At 43.2% G+C, this 15,699-nt stretch overlaps 1 long non-coding RNA gene across 2 annotated transcripts in view; it reads left to right on the top strand.

The window, feature by feature from the left end:
- LOC109285789 (uncharacterized) overlaps window positions 1–15,215 on the top strand; it is a 111,485-nt gene extending 96,270 nt beyond the window's left edge. For both annotated transcript variants that reach the window (XR_009462652.1, XR_009462651.1), the window contains one exon: window positions 14,653–15,215. This is a non-coding gene — a long non-coding RNA (uncharacterized LOC109285789). The remainder of the gene's footprint in view (window positions 1–14,652) is intronic.
- The last annotated feature ends 484 nt before the right edge of the window (window positions 15,216–15,699 follow it).

A 15,699-nucleotide genomic window follows, 5' to 3' on the forward strand; every position in this document is an offset into this window, starting at 1 on the left:
AATGCTTGCCCTAGTGAGCAATGTGTACAAGACACCTGAGCTGCAGGACACAGGGTGCAAACAAGTTGTACTTTTAGAAAAATGACTAGGGAAGAAACTGCTGACAACATTCTCCTCATGATGGGTCTTTTACCCCCTTTCCTTAGTTTGATGTAACCTGAACTCTCTGATCTTCTAAACCTTTCTCCTCATGTTGCTCCTTATGATGAGGCACAAGTAAGATTTTTGGGGGAGGTGGTATAATTCCTGCAGAAGATTATTTTTTCTTTGTTACATGGACAGTAATTTTTAGTTATGCCTACACTGAGTGAGTACATCTGCACATGAATGCTCTTTGCAGAGAATGCAGACCCTGTATAATGGTATTACCATCTCTGCTGTGTGCTGGTATGGGTGGCAAGAAATGGTTACACCTCCCTCAATGTTACTGCATGTGTCTACACATGCAATTAATGCAAGCAATCAGCTCTGAAGCTTACTGTTCCAGAGTTTACTGCTCCTGGGCACTGCATTTACACATGCACCTGGAACAGCTGCACAATGAGTTGGGTTGGAGCAGCCCTGGCTGGCAGGGAACGCCAGGGGTCAGCCTGCCAGCCTGGGGTAGCTCCCCCTGGCGCAACAGGCTGCAGAGGGGCTAGCTGGGGTATACGGGTGCTCCAGTGAGGGGCTAGCCGGCACTCAGCCTCCACACTGAAGCACCCTTGTGCCTCAGCCAGCTGGAGCACAGTCTACATGTGCACTGCTGTGGAGTAAAAAAACTGTATAGCAGGATAGTACTTGTATTTTCAAGTACTACCCTGCTGTGCGGTTAATTAGTTTATTCCAGCCTAATAGGAGCACATGTGTAGATGCACAACGTTTACTGCACAGCTAATTAGTCTACTCTGCAGTAAACATCTCGTAGACACGTTTACTGTCAGGAAATTCCGTTTGCATCTCAGGCAGAAGGGAACATATTTGTAGGTCTAATACCTAGGGAAAGAAATCTGCTGCTTATAACAAAGCATCTCTGTTCCCTATCTCATTTCATGACTTGGAGATGCCATGGGATGAGGCTGTCCACTACAGTGTAGAAACCTACAAAATCAACAAAATGAAGCAGGGGAACTCTAGAGGGCTCCCTTCCAGGATATCTTTCTAGTATGTTTTTCTGGATCTTCTGACCTTGTAATGGAACTAAGGATACCTGCTATTACCCCTCTCACCCTGATAGCACAATGGAGCCATACTGCCTTGGCTCCCTCCTCCTGACTGTTGACCTTTAGCCCTTCCTTAAAGGCATGAAGATTTTAACACTCTAGAGGTGAGATTACACATTACAATTCGATCATGTTAAGAGCACTTAAAACTTGAATGATCACACACTAAGGCTCATTAACAAGTGCTAAGTGCCCTCTAGGTATCTTAAAGTTAGGCCACTTTGTGCAAGGATTATCTTTCAGCTGTGCTACTTAGCTCAAGTTAAATTAACTTCTGAGTGTTCACCTGAGGTAAAATCACCAATTTACAGTTCTCCAGTATGTGAGGAGATACTGCTCCCAGGTGGACTACCTATCATCCAAGATTCTACAGCCCCAGACTGAAAGTTGGGAACAGCCAGGCTACGGGGCTGGGGGTGGGAATAGGATGAGTGGGGACAGAGGGAAAAAGGGTAAAAGACAGCAGGGGGCTAAAGAGAGGGTGGTATGGGAAGGAGTGAGGGAGCAAGATTAAAGGGGGAAAAAAGAAGGGGGTAAAAGGAAGAGAGAAGGGATCAGTGGGGAGCTGCTCCCTGACCCCCAAATTGCCCTCTTCATCTCCAAATTGCTCCCCTGCCAGCCCTCTGCTCCTCATTGGTCCTTCCACCTCCAGATCACTGCCCTGCCACACCAATCAGACCAAGAACAGCGGAGGTGCTACTGGGTAGGGTTTCCCCTTCCTGCTTGCTCCTGGGATCCATGCTGACCCTGCTTGCTGAAATCCAGTAACTGGAGGAGTGGAGGGCAGGTAAGGAAGACCAAGGAGCTGCCAGGCAGCTGTACGGCCTGTCATGGGCTACATCCAGGTGTGCAGAGGCAGCATTGGCTATAGAAGCCCCAAAGCATGCAGGCCTCTACCTCCTCCCCTCTCCCCCATGGGAGTGGAAGGGGTGATCCAAGCACAGTGGGGTGTCCTCCCCAGCCTATGCTGTGGATAGACCACTGGCAAGCAGCACAGGCATGGATCAGACTTACAGCCCCTAGTTACATCCCTGTTCAGCCCTCTAGTGGCAGGTCTGAGCAGTGCACATTAGAGAGGGTATTAACCCTGAACATGTGACAGATCACCAGCCCTTGTTAACCTTAACACAGACTACAAACTAACATTGTTTAGAATTACCACCTGCTAACTCTAAAGTGTAATCTCAACACAGAAAACATTCTTTTCTGACTGGATTATCCATTTGGCTGATGTACTTTGTGCGTCCTTTCTACCCTAACTTGGTCCACTATCTGACTCCTCTGTATGTCAACATGTTGATGTGGAGGCATCCGATCCCTTCTTATACTGAAAGGGTAAGATGCATGAGAGTTAGCTTCTTTCCATGCATAGTTACCCAAAATGCAATCTAGCCTCGTATATTTAGGTGGGGCGGGGGGTGGGAGGGAACCATGGAGAAAGTCACTAAGTCACTGTTGCATGCTGAATATAATAGAGGAAGGATGCAAGGGAAAAGAATTACAGTGAGAGAGCACATAATAGAGATACCAGAAGAAAAACTGTGAAAGGGTGGGGGAGGGATAGAAGGGAAAGCACTGGAAAAATGCTGAGGCCTATATTGGGGGACGTCAACTACACTGTAGAGTTGTTTCTCACAAATCAATGAGTTTATCTTTGTGGAAGTCTTCACCCCTTTCTCAGATTATAGAGTTGTTCTTAGACCCTGCACCACATTTAGTTAGCAAATCAGGCTTCACTCACTATTCCTGTACTTGAATGTGACAACATCCAAGTTTTCCTTAGCTGAAAAATGGGATAAATATTATGGAGAGGAGAGTGAGTTATGGGCCTGCATCTTATCACCATGGGGGCTCTCAGGGCTGTAGAGGACACAGACATTGCAAAATTTTATAACTTACTGGTATTTGTAAGCCTAAAAGTAGCACAATTTTTTTTGTTCCTGCTTCAAGACCAGTCTAAGATAACAGAGACTTTTCTCAAACTGTTCTCTTATTTCCTGCTTTGCAAATGATTTCCCTGTTATTAAAAAATTCCATTTAATTTTTATTATATTTTTTCCCTAAGCTTCTGAGCAAGGCTGTGTTTACTCTAATTTACCCAGAGAAAGCACCTTCAGCAAGAGCTTTGCCTGCAAGGACAGCCGAACTGAGAAACTTCCTAGTCCATGTGGATGAATATATTAGGTAAAAACAGTCATGGTCAGGAATTGGTGGTTGAATTGGCCCAAAAATGGCAGGTTTCTCAATATAGAGATTTGAGAATGGAACAGTAACCTGGAGAACTGGCCTTTTATTGGTTCTGGCCCTGTGGCCTTAGGCAAGTCATGAGGCTTACATATCTATTCATTTTTTATGTCTAAAACTGAGCATCCAAATATCCAGCATTCACTAAATTGTTTTGTTCCTCAGCTACCATCATGTATAAAATGGGTATACCTTCATAGAGCACTTTGACATCTTTCACAGAAGACCTCTATAAGGTACAAAAGGCTATTTTAAGGCCTGAATTGAAGCTTTGCTCAAAACTGATATAGAATATTTTACATATTTTGTATTTCTTATTTCAGTGGAGCTATACTGACGTATACCAGTGAAGGATCTGGTGTAATACTTCTTGGAATGATTCTTTTGTATTGCCACTAATTGCACTATAACTTATAAATGGAAATATTGTTCAACAACCTTTGATATCACAAGACTTAATTCTGCATTATAGTGGTTCCAATACATATATTTCTTTTTCAAAATAAAAATTTTTCTGGATGAAACATGACTGGTGGCCAGTCATTTTAACAGATGATGGTGCAAGATGGTTTGGGATACCGCAGGCCTTCTTCAACAGGCAAAAGTGTCATCCGCAGTGCAGCTGGTGGGCCTGCTGATGTCTTCTCAGGATAACAGAATTGGGGGGCTGGGAAGCTGTGTTTGGTTTGCCTGCTTTATGCTCTGAATCATTCACAGCTGACGGCAGTCTTAAAGGCACAGGAATTCAGCAGTCTAACTTGCAAAGTCTAACTTGAAACATCTAACCCAGTACTCTGGCTTCAGTACTTTGTTGCAGGTAGACAGTTATATTTTGGAGTTGAATCTTAAGCCATCAGCAAATCATTAAATTCTTTTAGCTTTTTTTTTTTTTTTTAAATCACAAAATCAAAAGGTTGATAGAAACTACAAGTGGTCATCTAGTTCAACCTCTTGTTCAAGGCATGATCATCCCAGCTAAGTGTTTGTTTGTCTGACCTGCTCTAAAGGCAGGAATTTCATATTTTTAAAATGTTTAATTCTGCTCTCTGCATTCCTGGCAGTTGATATGACCACCTTTACCTTACATATGGGGTGGTTACACTTCTTTAATTAAGGTATCATTTCTTTATTTTACAAATTAGTGCTGTGATAAGTGTCCCCACCTAATTGGTATGGCTGCATGACGTGGTACATGCTTGCTACTGCCTTGTCTGCCATGACTTAGGAACGCTACAGCCAATGGACTTTGTAATACTTGGTGGCACTCACAAATACAGTTGAAAACAGAGGAACTTGTTACCAGGTCCAGCTGAAAGGAAAGGCTGCAAATACCATAGGTACAAAACCTTGAACGAGAGTGAGGTAGTTGTGTAACTGTGACTTGCGGATCTTGAGGTCAAAGACATAACAAGCACCTCTGGATGGCAATGGTGGTGGCACGAACTGGCCCAACAGTGGCCCCCTCAAAACTGTGCCCTGGTCTTACACCTCTAATTCTGCTGCTACTTCAGGCCCAGCACTTGGGGTATCCCTCTAGTCCAGTCTTCTCGAACCTACAGACTAACTCCTGAGTTTGGGCCTATAGCCCGTGCTATTTGCATTGTCTTCATGTCACGGGGAGATATTGTTGTCTCAGACATTATTATCTATGATCTCTGCATCAAGAATGTGGCTTCCTGTCTCATTCTCAGTTTTGGTGCTGTTCCAGTTCTCTCAAAGTCTTCTTGCTGGCCTTCCTTCTGCAGCCTGCTTCTAGGTAGTGCCTGGGCCTTCTGCTCCTTTCTTGTGCCTTTTTCACTCTGTTGCTCCACTCTTTTTCCATGACTAAAGCCCTCAGCCTTCCGGACAATGATCCTGTTTTCTGTGTCATAGGCATCACAAAGCTGAAGGCTGAATTAGACCCTGTTTCTCCCAGTATGACTGTGATCCAATCCTTTCCCTCCAGCTTAGCAATGAGGGTCCAAAATGAGCAATAAGACCCTTAAAACAATTACATTCTTTCAAGGAAGTATGCTGTGATACAGTTTAACACTACATATATTTAGCAAAATATTAATAGCTAATTAGAGTCATATTTGAAGTCCTGACACAGTAAATAGAATTCAGAGGACATTTATTTGCAATTTTTGGCCTCCTAAAATAGCATCAAGGGTTGTATGTGTGTGTGAGAAAGAAGGGCATCAAGAGAGTTCAGCCTCCCTGGGAATCTGGGCCCCGTTTCCAATACAAATTCTCAATATCACTAAAAATAAGGCTCTCTATGTAAAGTCTAGGTTTAAGGATAGTTTAGCAAAGTAAGATAATTGAATGAATAGATCGATGCACAGGGGTGGATCCAAGATTTCCCAAAAAGGTTGTGGGAGCAGGAATCTGCACTGCAGGGGTGGCTGCATCCTCTGCTCCCAGCCTCCTTTGCTCCCAGAAGTGGGCAGGTTGTGCCATGGGAGCCTCTGGGGACCTTTTAAAGTTCCCTAAACCAAATGAAACTGGTTCTCTCTTTCCTAGCCTGCTCAGGGGCCCCTTCACCTCCTTTTCTATCCCACTCTTCCCCCCCCCCAGCCTGCCACTGCTGCTTTCTGCCCCATGCCAGGGCAAGAAAGCTCCAGAGCAGCCAGGCAAGCAGGGGATGGACTTAGCTGGGGGTGGGTGGAGGGGGCAGGCAGCAGCAACAGGGAAGACAGAGTAATTCATTCCCCACCCTTCTTGGCCCTGCAGCAGACCTGGGTAGGGGGACCCTGTCTGCAGTTCTGCTGGTCTCCTGCTGAGCCCAGCCCCTGAATGGTGGGCAGGAAGAGCTCTAGTGCTACCCCACCCCAGAGACACCTGGGAAAGGCAAGCCTTTGAGCAGGAAGAGGAAGGGAGAGAGGATTTTCACTTGTTTTAGGGACTTTAAAAGGCCCCTGCTGCAGTGCAATACAAAAGGGGGTTGCAGCCATGCCACTGCAATCCCTCTGGATCCACCTCCATCTATGCACTATTAATAGGCATGAGGCCTTTCTATGGCACTCTGATAAAGCCTATCCCTACTGCAGAAAATGTGAATGTGCCATAGATCAAACTGCAGTGCATACTGAATCATGTATAGTCCCCATGTCACACACACCCATGTTCCTGCTCAAATCTCCTGCACTACCAGGGCCGCAAAGAGGAAGCAGGGTTATACCTGCAGTTTATCCTCCTGGCTCTAGTTGCTTATACAAAACTAGATATGGAGTAGATTTATAGGCAGTTTCTCCTCAGTTTCCCTGTGTATCCCCTAGGTAGAACGCTAGGAGCCTGTAGGAAAGGCAAACAAGGAGAAGGAAACAGCTGGTGTTGGGTGCCTCAGTTTCTAGTTTGTTTCCTGGGTCCTGAGCAGAATAGAAATGCCATCTGGAGAACCAGGAAGGCAGAGGACATATCTAAACAATGAGATGAGGAGAGGAAAGAGAGTGTTAGGAGCGGGAAACCTGTCACTAGCAGAGTGGGATAATGAAGAGAGAACATTTGGAAAGGAGGGTGGAGAGAAGCCTCTCAGGGCAGAAGAGTAGGAGGGGCAGGATAGGGAAAAAACCATGAGAAATACAGCTTTCACTGGAAAAGGGATGGGGGGAGGGGAGGGGGCAGCAGCAAAAGCAAAGGAAATGGGCCAAAGTTTCAATATTCTACCATAGAAAAATGCCCATGCAGACCCCTTTCCCAAATGACTCATTTACTGCCCTTGACCTATTTTTAGAGAAATGTCATTCATAGAGAAGCGGAGACCTGGCCATAACTACCAGTAGCATGATGTGAATCAAGCATCGTTCTTTGCCAAGAATAGAGTGATTTCCTTTGGGACCAGTCATGCCAGTTGTCTAACAGTCGCCCCTAGCACTAATGAACATGGGGGTCAACAGTGCTCACTGCCTTTGCAAGCAGAAGTTAGCATAAAAGGTTTAAGACTGTGTTCCTTGTGGTTATTGTTTCTTTTCAGTTCAGCAGTTGCAAGCTGGTAGAAGTTTCACAGATTTGTGAAGCAAAACTTCACTTGAGCCCAAGCAGTTGCACAGGACACATCCACGTCGACTAAAAGGAAAAAGAAAAACCCAAAGCCACATCTGGAGCCAAATCTCCTGGCCAGTGTTCAGTCTGCCTCCTTTTAAGGAAAAAGGGAATGCTGGCAAGTTTCTTGATGGCTACGGGGTGGGGGGAGCTGGTGTCATTTTTCTGCTTCTGCAGAGAAGGGGTGCAGGCCGGGAGAGGCAGGCTGTGGGGAGGGACACTAATGTTCGCCCAGCTCCAAGATAATGGCATTAGCAGTAGTCTGAAAAGAAAACAAGATTTCCATTCCCACACAACCTCCCCTCACTCCCATGAAAGTGAAGTGTGGGCTTGCTTTAACAACTGGATTTTCTTACCGATACTGTCAACTGCTTCTTTATATGATTTATAAGCACTAACACCCTCACTTCCTTAGGAGCAAGGCATTTGCCTTTTCCACCTTTAGCTCCTCCTGCTCCACTTTTTTTCCCCCTTGAATTTTGACAGTGACCCACTTAGCTTTGACAGGCCATAGTTGTAGAGTTGCCAATCATGCTCCTGTTGCCAAAAACTGCAATAAGGCTTGAATTAGGATTGAATTAAATTTTCCTGATTAAGCTTCTAAAGCTATTTAAAGTGGCAGTGACAAATGATACTATCTTGTAAACTTTCAGTTAGCTGATGCCATTGAAAATAAAAGACAACTAAAGTGTCAGGAGGACTTCATTCTGAGGAAATAAACCTTTTTTTTATTTTTCACTCCGTATGAATCTGGTGATATCAAATTGCTTAACACTTGGATTTAATCTCTGAAACAGTCTCCGTAAGTGACCCTGACCCCCTAAAAATGGCCTAACTTCTTTGCACAATAAACATGTTAATTCTGTACATTCAATTTTCAGTCTATTACTGGCCTCTCAGAGAAATACTTACTTCATGAAACACTGCCTTAGACTGATTAATTTGAAGGTGCAGCATACACATAATTGTGTTCAAAGGCTCTATATTTTATTTTTAACTTTTTTTTCATTTAGCTCATTTATCCTTTTTGGTCAGAATAGCCATGCAGTATTATAGGGTGTATCTAAATTCAGAAGAACTTCCAGCCAATTGTTTTTAAGCAGCTTTCCAAAAGGACAGCACTGCTCAACTGCAGACACTGAGAATGCCACGTTGATCCCTAGTTTTAAAGGCTGAGAAAGCCATTCTGGTTGCTTTTGCAGTTCTTGATGTGGTTCTGGGTGGTAACTTCCGATTGCCAACATTGTTTTTTTCCCCTTGTCTGTTAAGGCATTCATAATTGTGCTTGGCGAGAACCACAGTGAATCTTTCTAAAATGCAAAAGTGAATCACAGGGACCATCTAGTGTTCTTAAAGTTGCACTCATCATAAGAACGATGGCTATGATATGGATGAACATATGCACCAGCTGGCTGCAAAATATCTGCTTTGGAGTTTATTTATTTATTTAACTTTAGGAATAAAAAAGAAAATACGTGGCTTTTAAAGCAAGAAAGAAATATATCAAATATTCCTAAATAGGCTGAGTTATGCAAGTACCATTTTGACTGGGGTGCCCAAAGTTCAGAATAAATCAAAGCAAGGATTTTCAATGCAGTTACAAGGAGTCCATTTACCTGATATAATTATAAGCCAAAGTGAGAATAATGGCCACTTCAAAACTGAAGCAATTGAACATCAGAGTTTGTATTTTAGGTAAGCATCTAAAAACTGGATCATGTGTCTAAGCCTTATCTGAAATGTGTGAAGGCCTGGTTTTCAGTAACCACATACACCTACATTTATATGCATTAACCTATTTTTAAGGCACATGCATATTGATGCCCAGGTGCAATTCCACAATTTATGTGCACACAACACTAGAGAACATACTCATCCTGCCAAGTGTGCACAAACAGAGGATTTGCTTGCAATCATCTGGTTATGCACATGTATGTACTCAAATGCATACTTTTTTCAGTACTGAAAGGTAGACATCTGAATCTGCCATAAAACTTGGCTGCAAGGTGCATGCCTATCTCCTACTTGATCCTAGGTCCTCTGTGGGGGAAAAAAAAATCTGCCCTCGCACTTGTGAGTGAATGCACCAGATACTGGCAGAGTAGTTGGTTTGAAGCAAGCCTCCCTTAGGTTCTCTGGCTGGAGACTGCCTGAGAGTAGGGAAGTAGGTTGTAGCGGTGTTGGTCTAAGGACATAGACAGACAAGGTTCCTTGGGTGAATTTGATATCTTTTATCAGACCAACCCAAATAGTTGGAGAATAGTTATTAAGCAAGCTTTCAAGTTCAAAAACCCTTCGTCAGGCTAAGCAAGTTTCAGTAGTTGGTGTGTGCTCTTCCTGGATGGAATGAAAAGTAAAGAAGCCAGGGGCTGGGCTGGGCTGGGCTGGGCTGGGCTGGGCTGGGGAGTCAGTTGCCAGGCCGATTATAATGTATCAAAAATCCAATGTCTATGTTTAGTCCATGATCTCTAGTATTCAGGAGGTTGATGAAATGGAGTTCATAGGCTCGTCTTTGGGAAGTGTTGTGTAAGTTTCCCTTGAGGATCAGGACTGAGAGATTGGAGAGAGAGTGGTTTTCTGGTGAGAAATGTGCCCCCACCGGTAATTGGGTATTTCTGTCTTTGATAGATTTCCGGTGTGCATTCATTCTGGTGCGCAGTTGTTGTTTGGTCTCTCCTACGTATTTTCCATCAGGGCATTTGGTGCATTGGATGAGTTATATTACATTTCTGGAGGTGCAGCTGTAAGATCCAGGGATGCTGATGGCTCTGTTGTGGGGTGTAGTAATTGTGGAGGCGGTGGAGATGTGTTGGCAGGTTTTGCATTTCTTGTCCTGGCACGGTCTGGATCCTTTTGGTGTGTTCTGGGCTTGAGGAAGTTTGCTTCTGGTGATGAGGTTGGCGAGGTTCGGTGCTTGTTTGAAGGCTAGGATGGGTGGCTCTGGGAAGATCCTTTTAAGAATAGGGTCTCTTTCTAGTATGCGTTGCAATTTTTTGAGGATTTTCTGTACAGGTTCAAGGGAGGAGTGATATGTCATAACCAGCGGTGTGCGATTTGTGGGGGGTTTTCTTCTGTACTGCAGCAGTTTTTCACGTGGTATCCAGGTGGCTCTTTCAAACGTGCAATCTATCTCTCTGGACGAGTGTCCTTGTTGGGTGAAAGCCTTTTTAAGATTGGTGAGGTGGCGATCCCGGGTGTTCTTTTCAGTACAGATGCTGTGGTATCTGAGGGCTTGGCTGTATAGCACAGCTTTTTTGGTGTGTTTTGAGTGATTGCTGGTTTTGTGCAGATATGTATGTTGGTCTGTGGGTTTCTTGTATACTGTGGTCTGTATTTTGCCCTTCTGGATACTGATCGTTGTGTCTAAAAAGGAGATGTTGTTGCTGGAGTATTCTAAAGAAAGTCGGATGGAGGGATGGTGACTGTTGAATTTCTGGTGGAATTCAATCAGAGATTGTAGGTTTTCAGTCCAAATGATGATGTCATCGATGTATCTTAAGTATAGCAAGGGTTTGATGGTGCAGTTCTTGAGGAAGTCTTCTTCCAGGTGGCTCATATAAAGGTTGGCATACTGTGGGGCCATTTTTGTACCCATTGCTGTTCCCATCATCTGGAGAAAGTGTTGATTATTAAAAGTGAAATTGTTGTGTGTGAGGATGAAGTGTATAAGGTCAGTAATATCTTTGGGCCTGTATTCTGAGTTGTAAATGAGAGTAGGGGGCAAATTCTCAAGTGTACTCTGATCTGCTTGTTACTTCTCCCACAATGTCTACTCTGCCTAACTGCTGGTTTCTAGTGTGCCTGAGTAGGAATGAAGTGATGGGATGTATATTTTTGGTGTCCATCCTGGGGTCATCAGGTAAGCCATATAGACATGGCCTATGTCTGGTAAGGACAAACTTTCTGGAGATTTCCAGAACTCCCGCTTCAAGTCCCAAACACAAATATTGCAGGACTGGCCTTTCTTGTTACATAATCAGCACTGATCCTATTCAGAACCTAGAAGGCTAAAGATGCAGAGCATAAAAAAATACTCAACCATTTCAACCACATCAACAACTGGTAGATGTTATGTTGGTGCAACTCTGATGAGGTTTTTGAGCATAATAGAACAGTTAAGTCAGTCAGAGCCAAGAACAAAAAATGACCTGAGAAGTGTCCTCAGCATTGGATTATATTGGAGCTGCTTTGCTCAGGGCAGGAAACAGTTAGCCAGCTGAGGAGCTGGTGGGTATTTTGGGAGAGACTGAAGTCAGGCAGAAGGTCCCTTGGACAACCTGAAAAAACGTGAAAGATCTGGCTATGTTGAAAAGCAGAAGAAAGTGTCATCAAGGGTTGGTGTAAAGTAAAGCTCCTCCTGCCGATTTTTAATCCTGCTACCATCACTGCCTCTTAGCTTGCAAGCGAGAGCCTCTGACATCAGTGTGACATTATAGATAGCTTGGACTGTCACTTACATCACCGTTCACTTTGGCCTCATGATGGCACCTGCAGGTCAGGTAAAGGTTGCTAGGAGTATATGGAGAGAGAACTGCCAGTTGGAACACTTTTCACAAGCACCAAATACACTAAAAATACATTTAAAGACAGCTGTGGTGCTAAAAACCCTATTATTACAAACAGCACCAGCACATTCATGAGATTCTAGTTTGCAGGGCTAAAGTTTCCAATGGCACTGAATCCTTAATTGCTCTACTTCTGATGTATGCATGTATACTTATATATATATATATATACACACACACACACACACACACATGTGCATACATATATAAACACACACACACACATACATACATACGCACACTTTTCACATACACATGCCCATTTTACTAAAATACCTTAATTTGGAGAACTGGTACGTTAAGGTGGCTTAAAAAAAAAAAAAAAAGTGCTTACTACTAGCTGGTGGTTAGCAGTACGATGTACTTTTGAAAGGAAAAAGTCTGCCAGCCTTGTTTGCTGCATGACAAGGCTGTGAAATTCAACATAATGGAGTACTCAATTTTCTTTTTGCTCTCAGATGTTCTTTTTTCTCCCCCTTCTTTCTTTTTATTTAATTTAACAAGATGATAATGGAAACTGAGAGTGCCTGTCCCCAACTCCCTTTGTGTATAGAAAATACAACAAAAATAAATTAAAGTCCAAAGCATCTCTCTAACACAGGTAATGCATTGCTGAAGAACTGCACGTATATCACATAAGGAAAATCATTATGTTATAAATTACGGACTAAAATGTTTCTCTTGCTTTTTTTTTCCAAGTCCAGAATAGCTCAGCTGAAATAAATGCAGTTATTTTTTATTTAAATGGATACAGCCAAGATTAGAATCTCATCCAGAATTAAAATAGTAAGATGTACCTCCTTTATTTGCAATCACATATTGTTTGGATCATGTTCAAACGTTCAAAATGCACATTTTGAGCATATTTCCTATGTATTTTGGAGGAAAACAAGGAGTTGTCTGTGAACACACAAGGGATAGCACACCCCTAATATTGCTAATCAATAATTAAAGTGATTTATTGTGAATAAATAAGAGAAATCTGAATTTTGATTTAGGTAACTTGAATCCAGATCCCACTTACTCTTTGATCAGTATTTATTATATTCAAATGTTAGAGAGAATTCTGTATCTCTTCTCATTTATTTGTTACACAAGCTTGTACTTTAAAATGATACTGTTTTTTTCATATTTAGAAAAAAAATACCACAGGAGAATATATTAAAATCATAGGTCCAATGTTTGACTCTGCTATGGGTACTTTGTGTTGATAGAGCTGTAAAAATCAGCTTTATTGGGCGCTATGAGATTTAATTAATAGCAGGTGGAATTCTGGAGGGGTACAGAACCATTTTAGGGGCTCTGTGTCCTTATAGCCTCTGGAAAAACAATCACTTTCATGAGATAAAAGAGCGTGGCCAGTTCATTGCTTCCCCAGGTAGCTTAACAGCCCCTGCAGCTCAGAGCAACCTCAGGAGTACTGTAAATTTCACTTGGATCTGAGCTTGCCCTTACACAATAAAAATATAGAGACGTTTTCTGACTTCTGATCCTCCACTAAATAGAATTCCACTGGGAGAGGATCCATCTTATTTTAGAATAATACTCACAGCATATATACACACATTTTCATAGCCGTAAAGCTAAAGTACTGTATTTATCTTGGCTGAGTGATGATAAATCTCTATAGCTACATGTATATTGTGTAGTTATAACATATACCACATGGTGTCCATAGTGTCAAGGAAAAGAAATCTTGGGACGTTTAAACCAAAATATTTCAGAAGAAAGATCTTGATGGAAACCAGATCACATATGTATGGTGGTAGGGAAGGATGATAAAGATGTATCATTACAAACAATAATTTTATTACTTTTATTTGCTATTAAGTACATACATCAGAAGACCATTACAAATGAAAGAATAATGGCGAGGACAGAGCTTCTAGCAGGTCACATTCAATGTCATCCCTTTACATTACAGCAGGATCAATGCTATTATTCCCAAACTAGCTGGATAATTACAGATAATATACAAAGCATAACAGCATAATTAATGTGCACAGAAACTTACAGACAAGTATTGATGCCAAACAATGAGAGATACTTTCTTTAAACTAAGGGCATAGACATAACATATGTACATCAGTGTAGCAAAACTCCCAGTTTTTCTTTTTTTTTTAATTTATTTTAAAATGCATTCCCTCCGCTGACCCAACCATTTCTGACTTTTTCTCTCCCTCTCCATCCCGTATAGATAAGTATAAGTGAGCTCAGACTTAGGATAAACTTTAAACATTTTTCAAGTTTTTGGTTTTGGATATCCACTGTTTTATATTGTATTATTATTAGGTTTGTATTGATTTTTACTGTTGTATATTGTATTATTATCATTTTCGTATTGATTTTTATTGTTTCATATGGATATTGTATGGTTTAGGCCTGTGTTTGTAAGTGAACCAAAGTCATGTCAAATTTCCATTTTATATGTCAAACCTCCATCTTCTTTCCTCTGCCTGGGCATCCCCTGTGTCGCAACTGTATGAGTCACGTATCCCTCCCATGTAAATTGGTTCCTGGATGAATGTGTGATTGGGAATGATTGAAATACAATGGTATCAGGCCTGTACTGAATGGTCTGTAATGACTGGGCCATCACCTCACATTGATTCACCCAGGAACCACGGACCTCGCCCAGGAACAGAGACAAGACCAGCATTTGAAAGACAAAAGACCCTGCAGAACCAGCAACTCTCACCATTACAGACAACCGAAACTGCACATCCCTTCATGGAGTACACATGCTCAGTACACCAGGGGCTGACCCTTGCCTGGGCATGCCTCCTGTCACTAGGGTCACACAAGGTCTGCCCATATAAAAAGGGGCAGTGAAGACAGACCCAATGGGACGCCCTCTCCATCTGGACCAGCACCATGCCACACCACCTATCCACCCAGAGGCCCTGCTGGCGACCCCCCTCTGGACAACATCTACTGGACAAGGACCCCTTTCCAGCCTGGACAGGTAGATATTACCTACACACCTCCTCCTACAATTTGGACTCTCTCTCTCTCTCTGTCTCTCTCTCTCCTCCTGGACTTCAGTGGACTTCAGCCCCTGCACCAAGCCTCTCTAACCCCTGCTGCCATTGTGTGTGTGTGTGTGGGTGCAAGGGAACCAATTTGACATTGTGTCACCATCTCCCCTGTTCAATAAAACCACTGTCATTTGCAACCCTGAGCTGGGTCATGTTTTACTGAATCCCAGTCCCTTCCCTATGTTAAATTCCAGCCTCATTCACTCTCTCTCTCAGCTGTAGTCCCCACCCTCTCTGCTAGTTTTCCAATCTCCTCCCAATTCCATCTCCCCTTTTCTGCCACCTCTCAGCCTCTCCTTGCTTTCCTGCTGCCTCTCAGCCTCCCCTGCTCCTACTGCCTTTTCCCTGTGACTTTCTGCTGCCTTTCTCTGCTTTCCTGCTGCCCTGCCACCCGCCTCCTGCAGCTTCCCAGCTCCTCTTAGCTGTCCTGCAATTTTCTCCAGCTTCCAGCACCTAATGCCGCTCCCTGCAACTTCTCTAGCTGCCCCAGAGCCATCCTCTGGCTCCCCACACCCAGAGCCCCTCTTTAACACCCACACTTTCCCTTAGTCCCATGTTCCCCCCTCCCCACCTACCTTTTCAGCTCCCCCGTAGCTCTAGCTCCAGTCCCAGCCTCTGTGCCAGCAT

The sequence above is a fragment of the Alligator mississippiensis genome, chromosome 5 (assembly GCF_030867095.1).
Source record: "Alligator mississippiensis isolate rAllMis1 chromosome 5, rAllMis1, whole genome shotgun sequence".
NCBI classification, from domain to species: domain Eukaryota; kingdom Metazoa; phylum Chordata; order Crocodylia; family Alligatoridae; genus Alligator; species Alligator mississippiensis.